Raw genomic sequence first — 24,475 nt, 5'->3', positions numbered from 1 at the left:
TGACATTTGCACCAACAATCTAAAATCTGGCACCTTAGCAGAACACAAAGCATTAGCACCAGACTGTATCAGAACTCACTGCATTTGTCCCACCACTCACTAGGGGGAAAGAGAGCGTTCACCTAAAATTATCCTTACTAAAGCTACAAAAAGGATCAATTTTTATTAAACAAGAGTGACTTGTTTCTCATGTTTTTAATGTTTGATGTGTGACCACATTTAGAAATAGGATGGTGACCACAAAGGAATGCACTGGTGTAATTGGTTGAGTTGTTAGCTTAACTAGCCACTTTAAAATTTCATGGATGGAGAACCAGTTTTGCATGAAAAAGCAAGTGATAGACAAACACTTGTGATTCATACTGGGTATCTGACAGACATTCTTTTGAAAATGTATAGTTTCACTTGAAGGAAAATAGCCTGTAGTATTTTTACTCAAGTGATAAAATTACTTTCCTAGACCAACTAGAATTGTGGAAAACTGGTATCCACTTCTCTGAGCATGATTATTTCCCAGTATTGAGATATTTCTGATAAATTTAGTCACAAAGTATAATTTTAAAAATGTTTATAATTAAATGTCAATATTTAGAAAAAATATATAATTCAATGAACCAATATTTTCCAAATGATCAATGCTTGATGTTACAAATCATGTATAGATTCAATATATAACATATTTAGTATAATCATATTCAATATACATCATTGGATTTTAATATAATAAGGTACATAAAGTTTAGTGATTTCAGTGATTTTTCTTCACATTCCATAAAGCAACACCTAAGAAGTTCTCACTTGTCAAGGTTTAGTGCAATATCAAAGAAAATTCACAATTTACTAAAAGGGCTGTTAAGCCACTTTTTGCCTTTTACAACAATATATCTGCATGAGTACCAATTATTTTATATAATTCACCATGAAGAGAAAAACAAAGATTCAATGGAGAAGAAGCAGGTATAAAATGTCAACTGTCATTTGTCAGATGTTAATGAATTCACCAAGGACTCTTTTTTTAGCTTGTTTGTTCTAGAAAACTTAATTTTTATAATAATATAATCTTTTATATTGAATTGTATATTTTTTAATTGTAGTTGGACACAATACCTTTATTTTATTCATTTTTTATGTGGTGCTGAGGATCAAACCCAGGGTCTCGCATGTGCTAGGCAAGCGGTCTATGGCTGAGCCACAACCCCAGTGCAATAATGTATTCGTTATGTTAGTAAGTAATAAGCTTGCTGTTATTCTAAAATAAAGACACTTGAAAATTCTGTTTTAATTGCAAACACTGTAAATATAAATAGGTCTAAACACATCAAGTTCTCTTTGAGATTCTTGATGATTGTTAAAAGTGTGTGATGGATTGAATATGAGGTGTCCTCCTAAAGCTCATGTGTGAGGAAATGTAAGAGTGTTCAGAAGTGAAATTATTAGATTATGAGAGTTGTAATATACTCTGTGGATTAACCCACTGATGTGGATTAACTGGGTGGTAACACAGGGTGTGGCTGGAGGAAGAAGGTAAACAAGAGCATGCCTTTTAGGTTTATATTTTGTCCCTGGTAAGCAGATAAGCAGAGCAATCTCTCTCTCTCTCTCTCTCTCTCTCTCTCTCTCTCTCTCTCTCTCTCTCTCTCTGCTTTTTGACCCCATGTCCTGATTTGATTTTCTCCACTATGACCTTCTGCCATGATGTTCTGACTATTGGCCACAGAGCTATGGAGTCAGCTGATTATGGACTCAACCTCAGAAACTATGAGAAAAAATAAACCTTTTCTCCTCTTAAGTTGTTTCTGCAGGGTCTTTTGGCCAGAATGATGCAACAGCTAATTAAAACAAAGTATAAAGGTTTTTCATTTCTAAAAAGCTTCAGAAGTCTCACTTTAGTACAAGTCAGTTATCCAAGTACACACACTGTGGTCAGTTTCACTAATAGTTCTGATGCTTTGCTCTTTTTTGTATCCAAATACTTTGCTCTATAACTTTTCAGTTACTTCCATTGTGGACAATGTGTAATTTTCTGCTGGTGGTCTCAGTCATCTGATTTGTTTGACGAAAAGAATAATGTTATCACATGTAAAAAAGCAAAATAAAACAAACAAACAACAACAAAAGGAGTCTCCAAAACCACGTGTGTGGACTGGAGTTGTAGTACAGTGGCAGAGCATTTGCCTAATGTAATGAGGCACTGAGTTCGATCCTCAGCACCACTAATAAATAAATTAAAAAATAAACAAACAAATAAATAAATAAAGGTATTGTGTCCATCTACAACTAAACATATTTAAGAAGGAGGAGGAGGAGGAGGAGGAGGAGGAGGAGGAGGAGGAGGAGGAGGAGGAGGAGGGAAAAACCACCTGTGTGACTTGGCTTGCTGCTCTCTTAGGGAAGGACTTGCTTTGGTCAATCTGCCAGCCCATAAAGAAAAGAAATTTCTTCACCTGAGCTCAGCCTGTGTCTCCTGCATTACTACACCACTTGGTTGGCAACAGATGCATAAGAGAAGTTATCTGACATTATCAGGACCTCTCCAGCCAAGTCCTGAGTAGATCAGCTGACACCAAGGTGACCCATAGATGACTGATTATTATTTCAAGGTAGCTGGTTCTCAAATAGTTTGTTACATAGCATTTTTATGGCAAGAACTAATAATACATACACTCAGTTCAAAAAGGGCAAGACATAATTTACCTGGTCTTAGGAATTGTAGCTGACATTCCAAGATGATCATAAAATGGGAGGTTAGAATCAGTTACTCTTGAGTTCCTTTTAGTTCGCCTGTTGGAACGAGCATTTATCTACCCTCAGCACTAAAGATATATATAATACAGACCCTAAAAGCTGTTTTATCTAATCTTCAAATTTTTCAAAATCAGGAGCTTTCTATTCAATGATACAAGGAAAAGTTCATATTGTTTGGGAGAGAATTACAAAGATAATTTTGACTCCATGTGCTTTCCTTACATATTGGCTCTAGACCCTAACACTTCTTTTTTAAAAAAAAAATTCTTTATTTTCTTTTTTTCCCACATTTTTAAATTGGTGCATTAGAGTTGTACATATTGATGGGATTTATTGTTACATATTCATATGTAACAATATATGCACACAATATAACAATATAACTTAGCCAATGTCACTCCTCAGCATTTCCCCCTTCCTTCCCTACCTCCCACTCCTTGGTCCCTTTCTTCTATTGATCTTCTTTTGATTTTTAGGAGATCCATCCATACCTTTCTTTTCTTTTTTTTTCCATTCTAGCTTCCTCATATGAGACAAAATATACAACCCATAACCTTCTGATTTAGACCTTTTTCACTAAACATGATGGTCTATCGTTCCATCCATTTTCATGGAAATGTCATAATTTTATTTTTCTTTAGGGCTGAATACACCATTGTGTATATAGACTACATGTTATTTATCCACTCATACACTGTTAGATACCTAGGTGGGTTCCATAGTTTTGACTATTGTGAATTGTGCTGTTATAAATATAAGTATGTATGTATCATTATAGTAAGATGACTTTAATTCTTCAAGGTAAATACCCCAAAGTGGTGTATCTGTAGCCCCTAACCACCTCTCAGGCTCCAACTGTTCTTGGTTATTTACTTACCATGTGGTTTCAACCATTTTGAGTGTATTAGTGGAAATTCATGCTGTTATAGAAAAGAAAGCAGATTTCTTTCTACTAAATTCCCAGACAATGGAACAATGAATAACTACTATCCAAATTGTACTCAAGTAGTAACTTTCTAATTTAATTGCTTATGATCAAAATCATTTGACTTTCTCCATATTGAAACATTAAGATTTTTTCCTAGAAGACTAAATGATTCATTCCATATAAAAATCACTTTGTACATGAACTTGAGTTTAAAAAGAAAAACTGATCATTCCTTTCTGCTTTATCTCTGATTTCATCCACTGTTGGTTTACCATTAGCACATATACACATTGAAACTTTAGATTTCCTGCACCATCTAAGGAAAACTTTTATTGACTACGGTCATCTTTATCATCTCCTCCTCCTCCTCCTCCTTCTCTTCCTCCTTCTCCTCCTCCTCCCCCTCCTCCCCCCTCCTCCTCCTCCTTCTCTTCCTCCTTCTCCTCCTCCCCCTCCTCCTCCTCCTCCTCCTCCTCCTCCTTCTCCTCTTCCTTCTTCTTCAAATCAGGGATTTAACTCAGGAGTGTTTTACCACTGAGCTACACCCCCCTCTTTTTTATTTTACTTTTTAAAATTTTTGAGATAGGGTCTTCCTAAATTGTGTAGGGCCTCACTAAGTTGTTGAGGCTGGCCTTAAACTTACCATACTCCTGCCTCAGTCTCCCAAGTTGCTGGGATTACAGGTGTGCATTACCATGCCTGACTGAGATAACGTTCTTGACGCAAATAATTTTGCAGGATCAATTTTTGAGTTTTTCAAACACCATTTAAATATGAATAACCCCCAATTTTCTTTTTATTGCAGGTGCTTTCCCTATAGCAGAGATATGTAAACAATAAACTATTTGTATATAAAAAATTATATTGGAATACCATGAACGCCAGTCTTGTCTGTTTAATACAGATATGGTTCCTTTATGGCAGTAGAAATGAATAACTACATCAGACATCATATGATCCACATGGCCTAAAACATTTACTATGTTGTCTATAGCAGAGAAAAGGTACTTACTGCTACCCTGTGGCATTAGTTTCCCAAACAAAAGCTCAATATATTGTAAAGTTGGCTAATTAAAAACTGTACTAATTATAGTATGATGGCATCTAGTATTTCACAGGGACAAAAAATTTCTTAACTGGTTTTATTATTGTTGCTTTTCTGGGGTTCCAGATATTTTGTACTTTTTTCTTACCAAATTTGAATTATAAATGTTATATTAATAAGAGAGGTTCTCTGTGCTTATGTAACTTTTGAGAATGATAGAGAAGAAATATAATTAATTTTCATCCAGAATTAGAGGTAATCAAAGTTGTAGAACAATATTGAGGTTTGATAGTCATTATATACTTAGTTTGTTTGTGTTTTAAGATGGACATGAAGTAGTGGAATTCCATTTGGAAAAAGTTAAAGCTTTCTCTGAATTTGATATCCTTTTCCTACTGAATAACATTTCTAATAAGAACAATGATATTTTATTAAGCACTTTTTAACTAAACGTTTCATACATATGTTTTTTTACAACTCAACTTTTCTTAGAAAACTCAAGGATAGGAAAGGCAGTGCTTTTATTTCATTATTAATTATTTATTAAAAAAAAGATACCAAGAAACCACAAAACTTCACCTAGTAGATCCCATTATTAAAAGTCCTGTGGCCACAGCTGTGGTATCACATCAAAAAATCACTTGCAGCTTCTACAATATGTTTTAATGCATGTATAGTTCTTTTTGTATGGATGGCAGAAAGCATGAATTATTGAAATGGGACTGTTTGGAAGAAAAGATTGGAAGATGCAAACTTGAGATTACCACAAAGTGATTTTACAAAAGTGTCACTAGATGGCAGCATCTTAAAAATAAAGAATAAAACTGAATGACTCCCAAACTACAGTCATCCTGGTAGATATTTTCATTATTCTACCTGTAAGAGTAGTTACACTGTGTACATAGCCACAAACAGATACTCTGCACTTGATTTCCTCCTTCATGCAATTTTTAAAATAAAAATATTTATCAACTCATTTTTATTTATAATTACCCATAGGTGTTTATACTCACATCAATGCAACCCATAATAACATACAAGTTTTCAGTCAACACATTATCACACTTTATAGTCAATCCCTAAACAATTGCAGTAATTTTTCAACTAATCTGTAAACTCACAACCTGTCTTTTTCTAAGCAACTCTCTAAATCACACATTTGAATAGAAAGGATTCCCAGATTCCAAGAAAGTGCCTGCATTATGTTCTAAATAAAACTCAAAATCCTTGGTATGGCTCTTTATACTCTTAAATCCTGGTCTCTTCTAGCTCTTCTGCCTCAGAGTCCCCACACCACTCTCCCTTAATTTGAAAATGTGGCTTCTTTTTTCTCATTTGCTAGGTACTATGTTTTGAATGTCTACAACGACTATATGTGTTGGGAACTCAATCCCCAAATTCAAATTAATGATATTTGGAGGTGAAGCCTTTGGTGGTGACTATAATTTGAGAAGGTCAGGAGAATGAGGCCCTCATGATTGCATTACAGGCACTCTAAAGAGAAGAAGAGACACCAAAACTGGCACACTTGCTCTGCCTTGTCATGTGATGCCCTCCACTATGCTATGGTGCAGAAAGAAGGTTGTCAGCAGGTGCCAGTGACTTGCTCTTGGACTTCCCAGCCTGCAAGAATCATGAGTTGAATAAAGCTCTATTCCTTATAAACTACCCAGTCTATAGTTTTCACAGATAATGACCTAAGACACACACCTGCCTAACTCAGATATTGTTCACAAGATAATTTCTACGGGGCAGTTCTTTTGCCATCTTTCTCCTATCTGTCATCCTAGAGCTCTGTTTGTTTACCTCTCTTGCAGCATTTTATAATCTCATTACCTCCTACTTTTGCACAATATGTACCCAAAGTATTGAAAAATAGGTAAATGAATGAACAAATAAATGTGAGCCATTGTGAGCCATCCATGGGCTGTGTGTGTGTGAACTATGTGCATTTGAGCATATGAGGGGATGGTCTGGCATTGCACGCTCATTGGGCTGTGTAATGCAAATGCCTTTCCTCTAGTTCTACCGTGATCCCACACAGCATCTGAGATGGGTGTGACTTGCCAAGATGTCAGTCAATCTGCTGACAACATAACATCACCAAGCAAGACTCCACCCTTTGAAACTCTACCCCTTGCCTTTTTTGGGTGGGATATTCTATCAAATGTCTTCTACCCAATGAATAGGGGGTTTAGGGGCTGGGGGTTTGCTTTATTGTTCTTTCCAGCTGACCCTTGGGGTAACTGAGCAGTCCTACCCTGTCCTTAGAAACTCATGTTCGTGTTTTGCGTGGATTCTTTTCTGCATCCAGCTCCTTTGAACCCAGCTCATCTTGCCAGCCCAGCCAGCTGGCAATTAATAAAGACATGCAGTTGTCAACAGATAGTCTTTTAACTGATGTTAAACTTTAAAAGAAGATAATCTGAGGCTGCATGGTGGCACTCACCTGTAATCCCAGGGGCTTGGAAGGCTGAGACAAGAGGATAGCAAGTTTGAAGCCAGCCTCAGCAATGGTGAATCACTAAGCAACTCAGTGAGGCCCTATCTCTAAATAAAATACAAAAAAAGGGGGCTGGGGATGTGGCTCAGTGGTTGAGTACCCCCACCCCCAATAAAATATTCTTTGAGATTCTGTCTTTCTGATGCTATTTTATTATATACATTACTTGTTCAGATGTGGCTTCTTTTAAAATAAAGTATCTTGGGCAAAAGAGTAGTTAAAAATATGTTCAAAATCTCCCTAAATAAGGAATCACACACGTGCTTTGCTCTTGCCATCTTCCTTATTGCAGCACCAAGGTTTCTTCTAACCAGTTGAGTACTATGATACATATGGATTGGGCTAAACTTTCTAGGGGAAGACCTTATACATTTCCTCTCAATTTTGACTCATTATTTTTCTATTTATTAAAATAAAATACGAAATGGTGTAGCTGACAGTTTTTTAAAGGTATTAAAGTTTGGATAATTTTACAAATTCTGTAACAAATTGACTCTTGACTGTTATTATTCAGTTAATTTTATTTTTCACCTTAAAAACTTCTCTGAATTCTAAAGACCATTAATAAGTGGCAGATTTAATTATAAGGGTAAATATGCTCTGGTATGCTTGTGGATTCTTGAAAAAACAAAATATTAAAGTAGGTAAATAGCCTTTGTCCAAACCACTTAATTAACCACCCATTATTGTAGCCCTGTAGTCCCTGGGAGGTGCCTGTAAGGCATGCCTATGGCTATTCATAAATTCAGTCACTGAACGTACACTGCTAGACACTGCTCAGACAACAGTGGATGTGATAGTCCCCTCATCAGTTTCACTAACTTTATGGTGGGTGAATTCCAGTTTCCCCATAGTCCCTTGGATGCTATTAATTTCCACTAGATGGTACTCCTATGTGACCTTCTTATGACTGAGACTGCAGCTTCTACATCATACCAACGAACAAAGTCTTTAGGTATTCTTTTGCTTATACAAAAGCAATAGGAAATAATGATAGGACTACACTGATATAAATTTTAAAAATATTATTTTAAGAAGAAAGCGTGTGATGGAAAATTTAAGGTAATGTTTTTTTCCAATATTATTTATAACTTTTTTCCAAATTATAGGGAAACCAGATATGTGGTGTACAACTATAACCCAGCTACTCAGGAGGCTGAGATAGAAGAATTGCAGGTTTGAAGCCATCCTGGGCAACTTAATGAGGCTCTGTCTCAAAATAAAAATACACAAAAGAGAACTCTTATCTTGTGCAAAACCCTTGGATCAACCTCCAGCACTGGGCGGGGGTGGGGTGGGGATGTTATAGGGAAGTGTGTGAGTGAGCACTTGACATGCTGATTGACTCTATATAAATGAGTAGACAAACGGTGTATTAACAATAATACACCTTTGGCTAGTCAACTCTGATATTAGGACTTCCCTAAGAAGTCCACAATTAGGGATTTGCTGGATGATGTTAGCAAGAAATGAAGAGTAGGACATAAGGTTTCTTATCAGAAAGAGCATTTAACTTTTCAAAATACATTCAGGTGTTATGGTTAAAAAGTGTACATAGATGCTATGTTAAAAACAAAAACAGTCAATTTGGGTAAGAGGGCTTCTAGCAGCTCTTTAAATATCTCATTTCTGAGTGAATAAAAGTACTTCCTTTCATGCAGACTTCATATATCAGTGCTTTCAAAAATCCCTGTTCTTTTTTCTTTTCTTCTGACTCTGTTTATAAGAAGCAACTAAGTATTATTTTGTATTAGGTTCATTCTGTACTAAAAATCAATGTGTTATATGGGTCACAATTTCTTTCCAAAAATTAGTTTGGAAATAGAAGATACTGTTTTCTGCTACTTTTTAGTGCTTTATGTTCAGCCTTTACTTATTTATGCCAATAACTCAGTAAGAATAGGAAGTCTTCCCTATTAAAATAGAAAACAATACAGAATGAAATAAACATACCAAGGGAAAGAGACAAGATACAATCTTTCACGTGGAGCTCCAAGAAGACTTTAGAAACCAAACAGCATGGCAGCCAGAATCAAAGGGTAATTTTCTGCAAGGCAGAGCTCTCATGCTACTTGGTTATATTAGTCCTAAGGCTCTTATAGATAATACATGAGACCAAAAAAAAAAGTATATCATAACATACATTGCAGAAAAAATAATCCACACAGCATTTTATCCAGGAATCCCACAATGTGATAATTTTAATTGTTTGTAATGAAGTTCAGGAGCAAACAGGAATAGCAACAAGGTAAACTAGGACAGCTGACAAAATTTCATCTTCATACTTTTGATGAATTACTCTAAGAGTAAGATGTGATAGCCAGGTAAAGTTAGGCATATCTTTAATCCCAGCTACGCAGAAGGCTGAGGCAGGAAGATCACAAGTTCCAGGTCAACATGGGCAATTTAGCAAAACTCTCTCTCAAAAATCAAAAATAAAAAGGCTGAGGATGCCTCCCAGTGATACCCCTTGCCATTAAAAAAAATAGATTAAGGTCTAGTAACTTTAAATGTATATCTTGTGTATTGAGAAATATTACAAACATTATACACAATAAGTTGACTAGAAAATCCTTTGTCCTTGAGCTGCTGATTGATATCACTTAGCATGTGCTAACAGAGGAGACAACAGGACTTTATAAAGTGAACAATGGTCATTTACACACACTCATGGGTTCATGTTAAGGAGTTAGCTGCTGTGAATATACTTGCGAGTTTCCAGAAAGTTTGATTTTAAACATAAGAAATAAATAAAAGAGCAATTGGAATTAAAAAGTCTGTCATAAAAAAGTGTAAATAGAAATCTGCACAGAAATCAAGGGACTTGTTGTATTAAAAAAATATTACCTATAACTTGGAATCAGAACAAAGTGAGAATAAACATTTTAACCTGGTGATTTAAAAACTCTGGCTGTATTCAAGGATAAGCTAAAAAATAAAAATGAAATTCTTCCTGAAGTAGGCACTTATTTGTCAACCTGTGCAAATTACAGTAACAAAATATTAGAGTAACATAGTATTAAGATTTTATTTCTTATCAAACTACATTCATTTATATCAAGCCATCCTTGATATTTTTATAAAGTGCATTAACTTATTGCTATAGTTACCATAAAGGAAAATATGATGGAAGTTTCTTGTTGAAAAATAAATCAACAGGGCACAAGATGTTGGAAAGAAAAGAGAGGACAAAAGCAAGTCAGGGACCTTGACTTTGGATGAAAGCCCTGGATTCATGAATGAGGATGGTAGACTTTGACTCAGATGTTGAAGGTGGCCAAGCTATCACAATTTCTGGAGAATTTTCTGGGCTCAATTTATTTGTCAAAAGGGTACTTTTGCATATTTTTGAAATTAATACATGTAATCTAAGAGATTATTTGATTTTTAGGAGTTTACCAGTAATGAGATGTACATAACTAGTCAGTTACACTGTGGGAAAAATTGGTATGGAACAATCTGACACCAACGTTATGTTATGTTCCCTAATTATGAGAAAAGATGCCACCAAAAGGAAATAACAGCTTTTGAACCTCAGTGGGAATATATCTCCTTGAGCCAATTCAGAGGATGTGGTTTTGGACCAGTCATAAGGATAAATGAATCTGAACATGCATAACTATAATTTCTGTTGTGTTAAACTAAGACACATTAGTGGATCTTTCTTTAAAGCAGTGTTTGAAGAAATTTCCTATGTATCTCATCAGTCAGAATCTGTGCTTTTTAAAGGCAGAATTTTTTTTCTCATTCCCTATATTTTCCATCTTTGTAAAAGCAACAATTACATCAACTATAGAGACAGAGGTCTCCAATTTAAAAAAAAAGTAAGAAAAAATGGAGGGTGTTACATATTTTTTTCTTTGACTTTTATAAATACTCTTTTCCATTACATGATTAGTTTGCATATATAAAAGGAGACAATGCAGGGGAAAGTTCTCTCCCAGTCAATGCAAAGAACTTGGGCATCAGCATCAGTAGATGCCAGTTCCAGGTTTCACTGGCTGGTTAAGTTGCCAAGCAAAAGTGCTTCACCTCACTCAGGCTCAGTTGTCTCTGCTGAGACATAGTGCAGGCTGTTGACTATTAAAGTTGCTGGAAAATATAAGTGTAGTGTGGCGCATGTCAAGTGTCTGCAGCTCTGTAGGCTATTAGCAATAGCTAATATTATTGCCATTTATACAATGTATGATTTCAGAAATAGATCTTCATTTTAGTTCTATTTTTAAAGTGTAGATATTGAGGGTGGGAATATGGCTCAGTGGCAGAGCACTTGCCTAGCTGGCATAAGGGCCTGGGTTCCATGTAAGAGGGAGTGACTGAGGGAGGGAGGGAGAGAAGAAAGGAGGAATGAATTAAGGAAAGAGAAAGAAAGGGAAGGGAGATATTGATGAGACTGGCAAATTCAGAAATAGGAAGTGAGAGAAGGAGAGAAGGGGAACACTTTCTTACTGAAATTTAATGTGTAAATTGAGAAGAAATGAGACAGAGATAATAGCTGTGTGGAGAGTAAGAATAGAGGTTTTGGGAGACCTGGAAAGAAAAACCAGCTGTATGAAGTGGCTCATACTTATAATCCCAGAAACTCTGGAGGTGAGGCAGGAGGATTGTAAGTTTGGGGCTAGCCTAGGCAATTTAGTGAGCTCCTGTCTCCATACAATAAAGTAATTTTAAAAAAAGGCCTGGGGAGGAGTTTTCATGAATTCTCCCAGAAGCCACCGCTCTTCCTCTTCCTGTAAGCGGCCTGAAGTGATCTGTGAAAATGGTCCGCTACTCTCTTGACCCCGAAAACCCCACAAAATCTTGCAAATCAAGAGGCTCAAATCTTCGTGTTCACTTTAAGAACACCTGTGAAACTGCCCAAGCCATCAAGGGTATGCATATCGGAAAAGCCACCAAGTACCTGAAAGATGTCACATTAAAGAAGCAATGTGTGCCATTCCTGCGTTACAATGGTGGAGTTGGGAGGTGTGCCCAGGCCAAACAGTGGGGCTGGACACAGGGCCGGAGGCCCAAAAAGAGTGCTGAATTTTTGCTGCACATGCTTAAAAAGGCAGAGAGTAATGCTGAACTTAAGGGTTTAGACGTAGATTCTCTGGTCATTGAACATATCCAGGTGAACAAAGCACCCAAGATGTGTCGTCATACTTACAGAGCTCATGGTCAGATTAACCCATACATGAGTTCCCCCTGCCACATTGAGATGATCCTCACTGAAAAGGAACAAATTGTTCCTAAACCAGAAGAGGAGGTTGCACAGAAGAAAAAGATATCCCAGAAGAAGCTAAAGAAACAAAAACTTATGGCACGGGAATAAATTCAACAAAAAATAAATGCAAATAAAAGGAAAAAAAAAAGGCCTGGGGAATGTAGTTTAGTGGGTACAATCCATAGTCAGACACACACACACACACACACACACACACACACACACACACAAGAAAGTAAAGCAAACCAGTCTTCAGACCTTAAAATTATACTTAGAAGTAGAAAAAAGAGGAAAAGAAAACAATTTCTATAGGACTATTTGATTATTCTCTTCTACAGGCTTTTTCTAGCCTGTGAAGGACCTCACACAAAATAGTTTGTTTTATTTCAGAGGTCCGAAATGGGGAAATAGCTTAAGGTAATTTTCCGAGCATAATTTAGTTCACTTAATTTTTAATGACTTAAAAAAATCATTATGTCCTAACTGAGTCAAAGAATACAAATGGAATTTGAAGAAATTTACAAAAAGTATCTCAATTTTCAGAATAAGAAGCCATATAAACCATTCTGCAGAAATTTCAAAATATATTTAATGAACACAGTTCTGCTATTTTTGTTTTGTTTGTTTCATTTTATTTTGTTTTTGGAAAACTGTGATCCATCAAATTAGCCTGACCAACACTTTTGCTGATATACATACTCTTAACCATTTGCTGGCCTAAAAGGTACAGGTACGTGTTTAAAGAAAAATCATTGTGGACAAAGCACTGTCAGGAGTCTGTGAGGTTCTCAGGGTTCATCCTTAATCAGTCACTGAACCGTCTACAGACAATTTAGCTTTCTAAATTGGAGAGTTAACATAGGCACAGCCATAATTATAAGGCAATGCAAAAGGTAGTCAGCGAGACATTTTCCATCATGCTATGGAAGTCCAACAGGAAGATAAATTCATCTTGGCACATAGGAGTAAGAAAATTTTAATAATGAAGGTCAAGTGTTTCACATTCAGATTTTTACAAGAGTCATTCAAGTAAAATACGAGTTGGGCCTGTAAAATATACTTCACTTTGCCCTTTACTGCAAGACTGCCACAATATATGCATGAAAAACAAACATATATTTCATGCTTTTGTTTTGTCATCTCTCTATTTTTTTTCATGCTTTTGTTTTGTTGCTCATAAACAAAGACACACAAATACACAAATACAAAACATGGAGGCAGAAGGTCTCTTATCTGGACATTCCCTGTGTGTATGGGTGACATTCCCAGGGTCTGGCTTTGATGATACACAAATTATGTGACAAATTATGTAAAGAAAAGCAGTGGGAAATATGATATTGACAATTTAGATATATGCAAAATCACAAAGATTTGAATATTTATGCCACAAGAGTGGCACAAGTGGAAGAGTGATGGTAATCAGCTGGGATAGGTGAGTTCTAGGAAATTCAACAAGGACATGTATTTAACCTATTGCAGCCCTCCTAAGAAAGCATAGCTGACTTTTCAGATACATGATGACTTTTAACATTTAATTATTAATGTGGGCCAGTTTCATTATAAAGTAGATTTAAAGCACCTACTTAATCTACCCATGATAATTATATAGATGGTATCCATAGTTATGTATGGAGACAGTCCCATTAAGTGTGAGATCAAAGTATACTCTCCCCATAAAATATTTTTTCTACTTATTACTTTATCATTCTCAAAAATCAATTCCTCAACCTAATCTTTTTTTTAATATTTAATTTACATCAAACTTGACAATATTGCATGAAAGTCTATGAGATAATTCTTGAAGATCTCTCTCTTAAATTTGTCCACTTAAAAACAGTTCTTAAAGACAATAAGATAGTTTCTTCTTTTTATGCTACTTTCCTTAGGACAAATTATTTGCTGGGAAGATATGTTCTCCTCAACTCAACTAACTTTTGCCTAATCTTGTTGCCTAAATAATTTAGTGAAAGAACTAGAGTGTGAGGAATTCTATTGGAGAAATCTCTCATATTTTATTGTGGATTTTATTTTCCCATTTAAGATCATTTGTAATTTCCTTTTGATTGCTATGACACAGAGCCTCCTTTTCCATTCTTAAAGAAGTAAGTGAAAAAAAATCAGATGAGTTGTAGGAAATTCAACCATCATACATCAAATGATGTATACATTTCATATTGAAACACTTTCAATTTTTCAGCTTAACATAGACTTAGCCTTCCTTTGTTTGTTAAGTGGTATGAAAACTGGAATACTAGAGAAAATATCCTGGCCCTTAAGAAACTAATTTTTTTAATAAAATACTCATCATTTACAGAAATTCTATATGTAATATCTTCTTTGGGAGATACTGAAATTAGATGTTATGAAGCTTGATAAAGAGAAACAGTTATCCTTGATAGCACTGAAGAGAGTGGTTGCAAAATCACAAATTCTGATTGACAACTAAGAGGCTTGATTTTCCCCATATCTGTAATCCTAAAATAACATCTGGATTCCATGTTTCTCTTCCATGGAGAATTAATCATTCTTTCTCCCATGGTTCATTTAGTCAAATCTTAAATAAAACACCTGCTGAAAATTTCTTAGCAATATTTTCAAAAACTTAGGTTCTTGGGGACTGAGCCTCCCTAACATATTTCAGGTTATTGATGTTTGACTCCTGCATGAATGAGTTCAAGGCCATGGGTAATTTATTATACATCTTCTCTTTTCATTTCTTGGAATACTAGGGATTGAAGCAAGAGATGTTCTGTCATTAAGTTACATTCTCAGCCCTTTTTTCTTGTTATTTTGAGACAGGGTCTTTCTTTTATTTTCCTTGCCAATAAGACTTCTGCAAATATGGTGAACATTCCTAAGATCCACTGGATGTTCTATAAGAAATGTAGTGAATGCCAAGGTCATAAAGTGACACAGTACAAGAAGGTCAAGAATTATCTGTATGCACAAGGGAAAATGGCATATGACAGGAAACAGAGTGGCAAAAAGCTAAACTACAAAGAAGGTTGTATTGAGGCTTGACTGTGTTGAGCCTAAGTGCAGATCTAAGAGAATGCTGGCTATTAAGAGATACAAGCATTTGGAACTGGGAAAAGATAAGATGACAAATGGCCAAGTGATCCAGTTCTAAACTTCATTGTTTCATTACGCTAATAAAATGTTGAGGTTATCTTCACTGAGAGAGAGAGAGAGAGAGAGAGAGAGAGAGAGAGACAGGGTCCCACTAAATTGCTGAGGCTTGTCTCCAATTTACAATCTCCTGCCTCAGCCTCCTGAGTAGTTGAAGTTGGGATTATAGCTATGTGCCACGGAGCAGTTTGTTGCTAAATTGCTTGGGTTGAACTCAATATTTTGATTTTCCTACCTCAACCTCTGGAGTCTCAGGGATTACATGCATGTGACATCTTGCCCAGCAAGGTTAATTTATTATGAATAGAAATCCATAAACCATGCCAATTCTTATTATATTTATATACAGTTGTGTTTGATAATAATTTTTCCTAGTCAATTCTTTGCTCAAATGATATCATATGCAAATATTTTTGATACTCTTCTATAAAAATAGTTCATGAGAGCTCACTCCTTATTTTTAGACCTGGAAAGATAATAGCCAAGCTTTCTGTCAAAAGTTTGATCAGTCATTTATTTATCTCCTAGAAGAATTTCAAAATTGTTCAAGAAAAAAAATTATATTTTCCCTTAATTAGATGGTTCATTGAGGCTAATGTTTATATGTGAAGGTTATATGAATGTTACCTGGGTGTCTTTGATTTTACTAAAATACCTTATTAATAATGTCTTCATTTATATTCTGCTGCTGCCTTTTTTTATTTTTCTTTAAGAGAGATTTGCTGACCACAAATTTTTGGGATCAAGTGATCCTCCTTTTTTAGCTATCCAAGTGGCTAGAACAAGAGGTACATGTCACTGTACCCAGTACTTTATTTATTAATTTTTTTCCAGACTGATTGGGCCATGACTGTGATTATTATTCATTAATAATTTAAATAGCTGAGCCAGGAACAGTGGCACATTCCTATAGTTATAGTAACTCAGCCGCTGAGGCAGAAAGATTGCAAGTTTAAGGCTAGTGTCAGCAACTTAGCAAGACCCTGTCTCAAAGGGGGAAAAAAAATACTTGGGATATAGTTCAGATGCAAAACACCTGTGGATTCAATCCCCAGCGCCATAATATAAATAAATAAATAAATAAATAAATACAGCTTGTGGTTGAGTCTAACAGATGTTTGCACTCAAATAGAAAGTGCCACATGACCCAGTTAGAAACCATGAGATCCTGCGGCTGCACAAATGGGAAACATTGTGCCTTATCAAGCCCAAATCTTTTTCCAACCACTTTTTCCTAGTCCTTCTCTCCTATGGGGCTATAAATGTGAACTCTTTCTTCACCCATGTTCTTTTTTAGCTGCCACTTCAGAAGGCAGTGAGTCACAAGAAGGAATTTGCTAGGTTTTTCTGGGAAAGCTTTAGCACTTCAGATGAAAGGGACAGATGAAGCGGCTGCACTGATACTTCTCCCTTCTTTCTTCTCTTTTTATTAAATAGAAATGGGATGTTTGGATTTGGGACAACTCCACCTTAGGACTGTAATGTGAAAAGTGTGAGAAAACTGAAGAGAACTCTGGAGATGCCAGTCAGACTACAGCCTCAAGTCTTCTGTGGTTAGAAAAGGAATTCCTGCTTTTTTGGTTGATTTTGTTGGGATGTTGTTTACTGCAGCTGAAATGCTTCCTACCTGATTCAGCAAGATGAAGGGAAAGACAGACTCTAAGAGTGGAATTAAAAAGTGAGTGATTAATGACAGGAGGGATGAGATGAATCTGAAGGTGTAGCCGAATGGTAATATAAAACAGTAGGAACATTTTGTGGGAGACAAATCTATTTGAACCAAGCTGATCTCAAGGTGCATATAGGATAGGACATCCAGGTGTAGCAGGTACATGAGCGTGGGTGACAGTTTTCTGCTCTAAGAGTAGACTAGAGCTTTCTTGCAGTAGTAGTAGTAGTTGAGTTGATGAGTAGTAGTTAAATCATTAGGGATAGGAAGGCAAAGAACAATGAGGTGTATATACATTTAGTTGGTATAGAAAAGAGGTGTTTTGTACTCTATATTTGCATACTGAATTTGAAGTAGATGCTATCTCAGATTAGTATTTTTAAAAATAGAGACTCAGAAAAGTCAAGAAACTTGACTTTATCATATAATAATTAAATGACCTAGCCAGGATTTGAAAATTAGACAGTGTGATGATGCAAAAATCCATTGCCTTTCTTCTCTTTCTGTCTCATATTTAGGAAGTTTAATAACACGTGGATGTATATATACTAAGAATCAAGGACTTGTGATTATTTGCATAACATTTTAAAATATGATGTTTTTTATTGGCCTCCCTTTATTTTGGTGCTTAACATTTAATGTCTAAACTAAGAATACATTATCTTTATATCTTTTGTACTGCACCACTTTCACAGTTATCCATCAAACGAGTTGGAACTCCTGGTTGGGGATTCCTAGAGACTGCTGATAACAGTGCTAAATTTCTTTTCATTAGTTCCACTCATTAGCTTCAATAACTGAATATATTAACTAGACTTAACATATGTATGAATTCCATAACTTATTAATGTCCAGAATAAAATTCCATTGTCATCTTTTTAAATACATGGTGAATCAAATAGAATTCTTACTTTAAAATTTTAAATGTAAATTATGAGCATTGAATTTTACTCCCTTTATTTATTTATTTATTTATTTATTTATTTATTTATTTTGTTAGGGAGATAAACACCAGAAGCACTCTGGGTAAACACTTATTTACAAAAAAGACATAATTTAGAAGTGGTCAAAAATTTAAGTTTAATGTAGTAATGTATAAGGAAAAAAAAATTCTTGAGATTCGTAGAAATTAAATGGCCTTCCTAAGTACCTTGAGTGAATACTCAATTTCTTGATAAAGTTTGATCCTACATTTCTCCATCTTTATGTATCTAGGGTTAAATGAGAACCAATTTATATTTAGGATGAATTACAGAATGGCAAAGTATCAAGGCAAAGTTCTATCAGTCCTCACATGGAGTTACAGGGCTGGGTGTTTGCTCTGCTTCCTGCTATCTGAGCAGATGAATACCAGTGACATCAGCTGTGGGGAGCTTGCCTGTGCTGCTCACTAGAAGCAGACTTCAGACAGCAGCTGTTCCTAAGTGAAGCAGACCACAGACATGCAAAACTTGGCTTTTTAAATAGAGACATCGAAAGCAAAAAAAGAACAGAGTGCATTTTTTAAAAATTTATACCAGCCTTCCTCTTTTTTAAAGAAAAAAACTCCTTATAATAAATTCACAGTGCCAGAAACCAAGGTACTTCACTAGAAGTGCAGGTGAAGCAATGGCTGGGTGAGCTGGAAGGAGAAAATAATGTGCATACCTTTGTTTGTCCAGCTTTTGTAATGGCAGGCATATCGAAGAGCTGTCCAGTGTAAAAATGCAGCCTGCTGAACAAGATCACTGCAATAGAGTCTCCTTCCTTCTCAATTACTTCAAGAATATCCTCCATCCTTAATATTTCTTCTCCCTAAGTCAAGTTAGGTATAAGTTACATAATATTGACAATAATACTCTTATCACATATTTATAATTTCAGCATGAACTGTCTCACCATAAGGAAAACTAAAGGTGAAAAATTTCCACTGCATTAATGCTCTTCAAAACCTTAATAATGAGCAGAATTTGAACTTTTTTCTATAAGAAATGACAATTTTAAAAGAAATTATAATAAAATAGAAGTATTTTTTTTAAAGTACAAGTCATTACAATAGTATACTTGCTTATTTGTTCTTCAAGTTTTAGGTTAATCTTTACTATTTGTATACCTATTGGTTGTTTTCTCATCACACCCATCCAATAAAACACCCAAAAGTGCAATCCCATCGAATATCATATAGCAAGAGAAATCTGTTGGAAATTAATATTGCATTTGTCAATATACTATTTTCCCAAAAAGCATCACTTGCATATCTTTCATCTGAATAGTACCTAATATTTCTAACTTAAGAGTAAAATATTCTCCATATTGAAAGATACTGATCCAAACATAAAGAAAAATAATTTACAAATAATTAGTATATCACCTTATAACTAATGATGATTACTTAGTAAAAAATATGAATGAATCTATATTTAGACTTGTAAACAACTTGAGCTGAATGAAATCAGTTCAATACTTGTAGCCTAACAATTGAGATATACACCAAGTTTTTATCAGTTTTGTGCAGTGCTAAATCTGACTTCTTTTTAAGTCAATGTAGACTAATTACATTAATACTGGAGGAAAACTCATTAATAAAATTTATTTTATTTTATTTTATTTTTATTGATTGATCATACCAAGGATTAAACCCAGAGGCACTTAACCATCAAGCCACATCCCCAGCCATATTTGTACTTTATTTTGAGACAGAGTCCTGCTAAGTTGCTGAGGCTGGCTTTAAACTCATGATCTTTCTGCCACAGTTTACTGAGCTGCTGGGATTTTATAGGCATGTGCCACTGTGCTGGCTCCTTCCATTTACTTTTAAGTTTTTATAATTATTGCTATTTGTCAAATGTCTTACCTGTTAACTCTGTGTGTGTGTGTGTGTGTGTGTGTGTGTGTGTGTGTGTGTGATATTCTCTCTACTACAAGAAGACTGGAATCTCTATAAAATGGGAGTATGATAGATATTGAAATCTCATAATTAAATGAAACGTATTTATATGCTATAAAGCATTTCAGTAGTTATTAGAATAAAATCTAAGTTATAAAAATAAAAATTTGGTAATTCAAACACTTTATTCTTTTTTAATATTTATTTTTTAGTTATAGGTGAACACAATATCTTTATTTTATATTTATGTGGTGCTGAGGATCAAACCCAGTGCTTCACTAATGCAAGGCAAGTGCTGTTCCTCTGAGTTACAACCCCAGTCACGAAACTCTTTATTCTTTAAAAAATCAAATAAGGTTTAACCACCACAATTTTAAGAAGAAAGAGTAATGGAAAGTACTATATAAATTAGTTCATGAGTTATTTCTTTAAAGAAGCAGCAATAAGCAAATAAGAAAAACTGTTTTCCATGATAAGACATGTCCCTCATTCATGCTAACTTGTTATCATCTAGTAATGCTAAAAGATGAGTCTCAAGATTACAATTAACTCATAAGACTTCAAACTGCTGGGCACTTCCAACTAAAGCCTCTGATAGTAACTCTATCATTTATGCAAGAAATATGCAATTCATGAAGGATGTGTGAAACAGATATCCTCTCAGTGGTGCAAGAACTTTTCATTCCATTAATTTACTGCTTGTTGGCAAGTAGAAGAGAAGAGAGCAGGTCTTTAATTTCTTCACAGTAATTCTGGGCTGAAGAAAGTAATTGTTCAAACATTGGCTTAATAGCCTGGGAGCATCATATGTGAAACCTATTAATCATTCTGTGTGACTTTCTTGGCGCCAAATTATAGAAGCTGCAGGGGTTTATATGTCAAATGTGTACAACTTGGCCTTACACTTCTCTTAAGGTGAAATACACGAGAGAGTTTTGACCTTGAAGATATGGTTAAGTTGTATCAAATGTATCTTTTGTTACCTGTTTGAATATAAATGAGTCTCAGATAAATAACTTTAGTAAAGTCACACACCTACTATGTTGGAGAGGTGGGATTCTACTGGGTATGTCAGTCAGGCTGTAAAATCCAAGATTTTCCAAGTATACCTCATCCTTTCTCCTTTGTCTAAAGACAATGGACAATATTTGATACTTAGATTATTAAGGGCCAGGAAAGATAATAACTATTTAAATTCAACAAATACCACTGGTCTTTTACCTGATATTAATGGCCCCCAAGGGCAATAAAATTTAAAATTAAAAAAGGTACACCCAATTTACCATCTTCATCCCATTTCCTTGTACACTCTGTAGACTCCAGTAACATAAATAGAAGATTGTTTGCTTACCAAATGGGTAGCCCGTGAAATATAAAAATAAATACAATTCTGAGTTATTCACTATTTAAAACAAAATGAGCTGACAGTAAGAGAAGTATGAGTCTTTTGTACTTTCTTGAAAGTTCCATTACAGTAATGAAGATAATAAACTTTTGAGGAAAATGAATAAAAAAAATCAATAGTGAATTGAAGCATGATGAATATTTCTTTCTTTCTCATATACCTCTCATGGCTTTATTATCCGCATACTTCTTTTAACATGAAGTCCGTGAAGTTGAAGCTGTGACTCTCTTGCATACTGGAAAAAGAAGTTATTTATTAAATCAAGCCCGAAGCATAGAAGGACATTTACATAACAACTTGGAAAACAAATAATAAAATATCAATGAAAACCGCATTATATGAAATCCAAAGTCAAGGTTAAAAGTGAATAACTAATACTTCAGAAAAAAACTGCTTAATCTGATTTAAGTAGGAATCCGAACATTCTGAGATACTACAAATTATAGCCCAATGGAAATGTAGGGGTGATTTAGACTTCTGGAGTTAGGAGAGATTTTGCTATCAAAAGTCTCCTAATCTAAATCACAATCAGAATCTGTAGAAAACCAATGTGAGCAGTATGCACTTGCTACAGTTGAATCGAGGATATAAAAATGGCTTACCCTAGCATGAGTAAGTTAGTGAAAGGAAAGAACAATAGGAATTGACTTTACTGAGAATATAAGATATGACTGGGAACAAACAATAGCAGGGAGCATGATTTTTCTCAAGATATTAGAGTTTGATTCTTTCAGTAAAGAAATGGCTATAATTCTGACATAATTACATGCCTTAAAATTATGATATGTGCACTATAGTTAACAGTCATAATATAATGCAGAAATCAAGTTTCTCTAATACTAAAAGTTAAATATGCTATGTACCTTTTTCTGTGGACATGTCTGGAACAATCAAATTTTATCAACCAAATTGCTGATAAGATATACTACATGACATTTTAGTGAACCATGAGAAATATTTTAAATCTTTAGTAGTTTTTTAAAATAATAAGGCATGAAAAATTATGCTATTATGCTATGAAAAGGAAGGGGCAAATGCAGGTTTAAATTGCAATTTTATATGGCCAAAGGGTTAAGCAGTGGGGTTTGTATTGATTTGATCTCATAACATAAAAAGGCAACAAGAATTAATAAAAAATTTATAACCACACTTCATTTAGACCAGCGGTTTCTTCAGTGTCTTTTTAAAAAAACTAATAAATCAATGTTCCTATTCAATCCTTCCCTCCCTTAACTCATGTTTTACTTGAACAAAACAAATAAATCTACAATCTATAAACAATTCTTAAATCAAAAGCATTTGACAGATCTTTTTAGGGTAAGGTTATTCAGAAAAGACTAGTGAATAAACATTCAAGTCAGGCAAATCATGTCCCTCTAGGAAGAGTAGAAAGAGCACAAATGTAATTTGAAGAAATCCTTACATGATCAGAAGGGAAGGCTTTGGCTTCTAGAAGAATTTTATGCCATTTTGGTGTAGGCTTAAAAAATGATAACTGCAATGAAATGGATTTATTGAGAAAGCATTAATATACAATTTCTGCATTTGTTCAGTTGATTCCACACTTTCATTTTGGAATCTTCAAAATTTAAAGGCATTAATTAATTAAACATATAAGATATCTGTCAGGGGTAGCTTTTCAATTAGCCCTGTTTCCAATGAATGATGAAAGGAAGAAGATATCAGCTCATTATGTTTATCAATGGAATAGCAAACTCAGGGGGAAATGTAAATCAGATACAAACAAATTCCCAAAGTACACTTAAATGTTAGTTGAAAAATTATCTTCCCAAAGTATTTATTAGTAAATTCTCTAGTATCAGACTGAAACATCATGTTCTCTGTGTGTTTTATTTACAATGACTTATCTTGCACTACCAATTTTGTTTCTAATACATTACCTTTCCAATGTTATTTTATGGCATTTATTTTAGGTCCAACTAAAAGTACTTCAGCTTTAACATGAAGCAGCTGTCTTTTTTAGAGGCACTAGCACAAAGTACTCATTTGGCCAGGGGGCCCCTTCATTTCTCCACATATTTCTTATATAATGAGTTTGACAATAATAACGAGATTGACAGCTGCCATATTTTGGCTGTTAATTATTGGCCCAACTGCTTAATAAGTTCTTACATATCACATTCAAACCTTGTGCAGATCTATGAGGTAGGTATTATTGTCATTTTTAGAAAGAAGAACTTTAAAACTTACAGATGATGAAAATTTTGTCCAATCTCAAATGGACATTAAATAACATACCTGGGAGTCAAAATGAGTTATGCCTGGATTTACAGATATGTTTTCAAATAATACTAAAGAAAGTGAAGTCAATTTTTTTCAAAGCATCAATTACAATAGACACTACATACCAAATTCTGAATACATCTGACATTTTGAGATAAAATTATTTATTAAATATTTAACATGTAAGAAGTACTTTAAAGACAGTAGCTCATTTAAGGTACTATATTTCTTTTCAACAGTTTACTTTCTGTGTTTCAGATATTTTTAAGCTTCTCCTCAACCATGACTATAAAAATGTATACTGATCCATAATCTCTCTCTGCTAAAGATCTGTGTACTAGATAATGTCTTTCTGAAAAACTCAGTGCTTTGCTGGTAACTATACATCTTTGCTTTGTGTTCTTGCAAGCAGTGTTTCTTTTTATCCACTATGACTCTTTTTTTTTTTTAGTTCTAAGCTAAGAACTCTTCATTATTCTGAATTTGTTGTAAGAGTCAACTTTTCCATGATTAAGTAGAAACCATTATGTCATGGGCCATCATTTTCTGGTAAAAATGAACATAACCTCACAACTTATTTTTAAATAAGCAAACCATCAGAATCTCATGAATTAAAGATAGAAATACATCAGATCCCATAAATGAGTGTATTCTAAACATTGGTGGGAAAAGAAACTTACAAGTAGGAGATGTAAATTAACAGTCAAAGCATTCATTAGGGCTATTTATTTCTCC

At 34.6% G+C, this 24,475-nt stretch overlaps 2 pseudogenes; one reads left to right on the top strand and one right to left on the bottom strand.

Moving 5' to 3' along the window:
- Positions 1-24,475, bottom strand: part of LOC143410614 (kynureninase-like) — a 97,877-nt pseudogene that overhangs the window by 32,623 nt on the left and 40,779 nt on the right.
- Positions 15,269-15,557, top strand: LOC143409720 (large ribosomal subunit protein eL42-like; annotated as a pseudogene).

This window comes from Callospermophilus lateralis, chromosome 11, assembly GCF_048772815.1.
Source record: "Callospermophilus lateralis isolate mCalLat2 chromosome 11, mCalLat2.hap1, whole genome shotgun sequence".
NCBI classification, from domain to species: Eukaryota; Metazoa; Chordata; class Mammalia; order Rodentia; family Sciuridae; genus Callospermophilus; species Callospermophilus lateralis.
The sequence above is the reverse complement of the archived record's forward strand: the minus strand, read 5'-3'. Positions and strand labels throughout refer to the sequence as shown.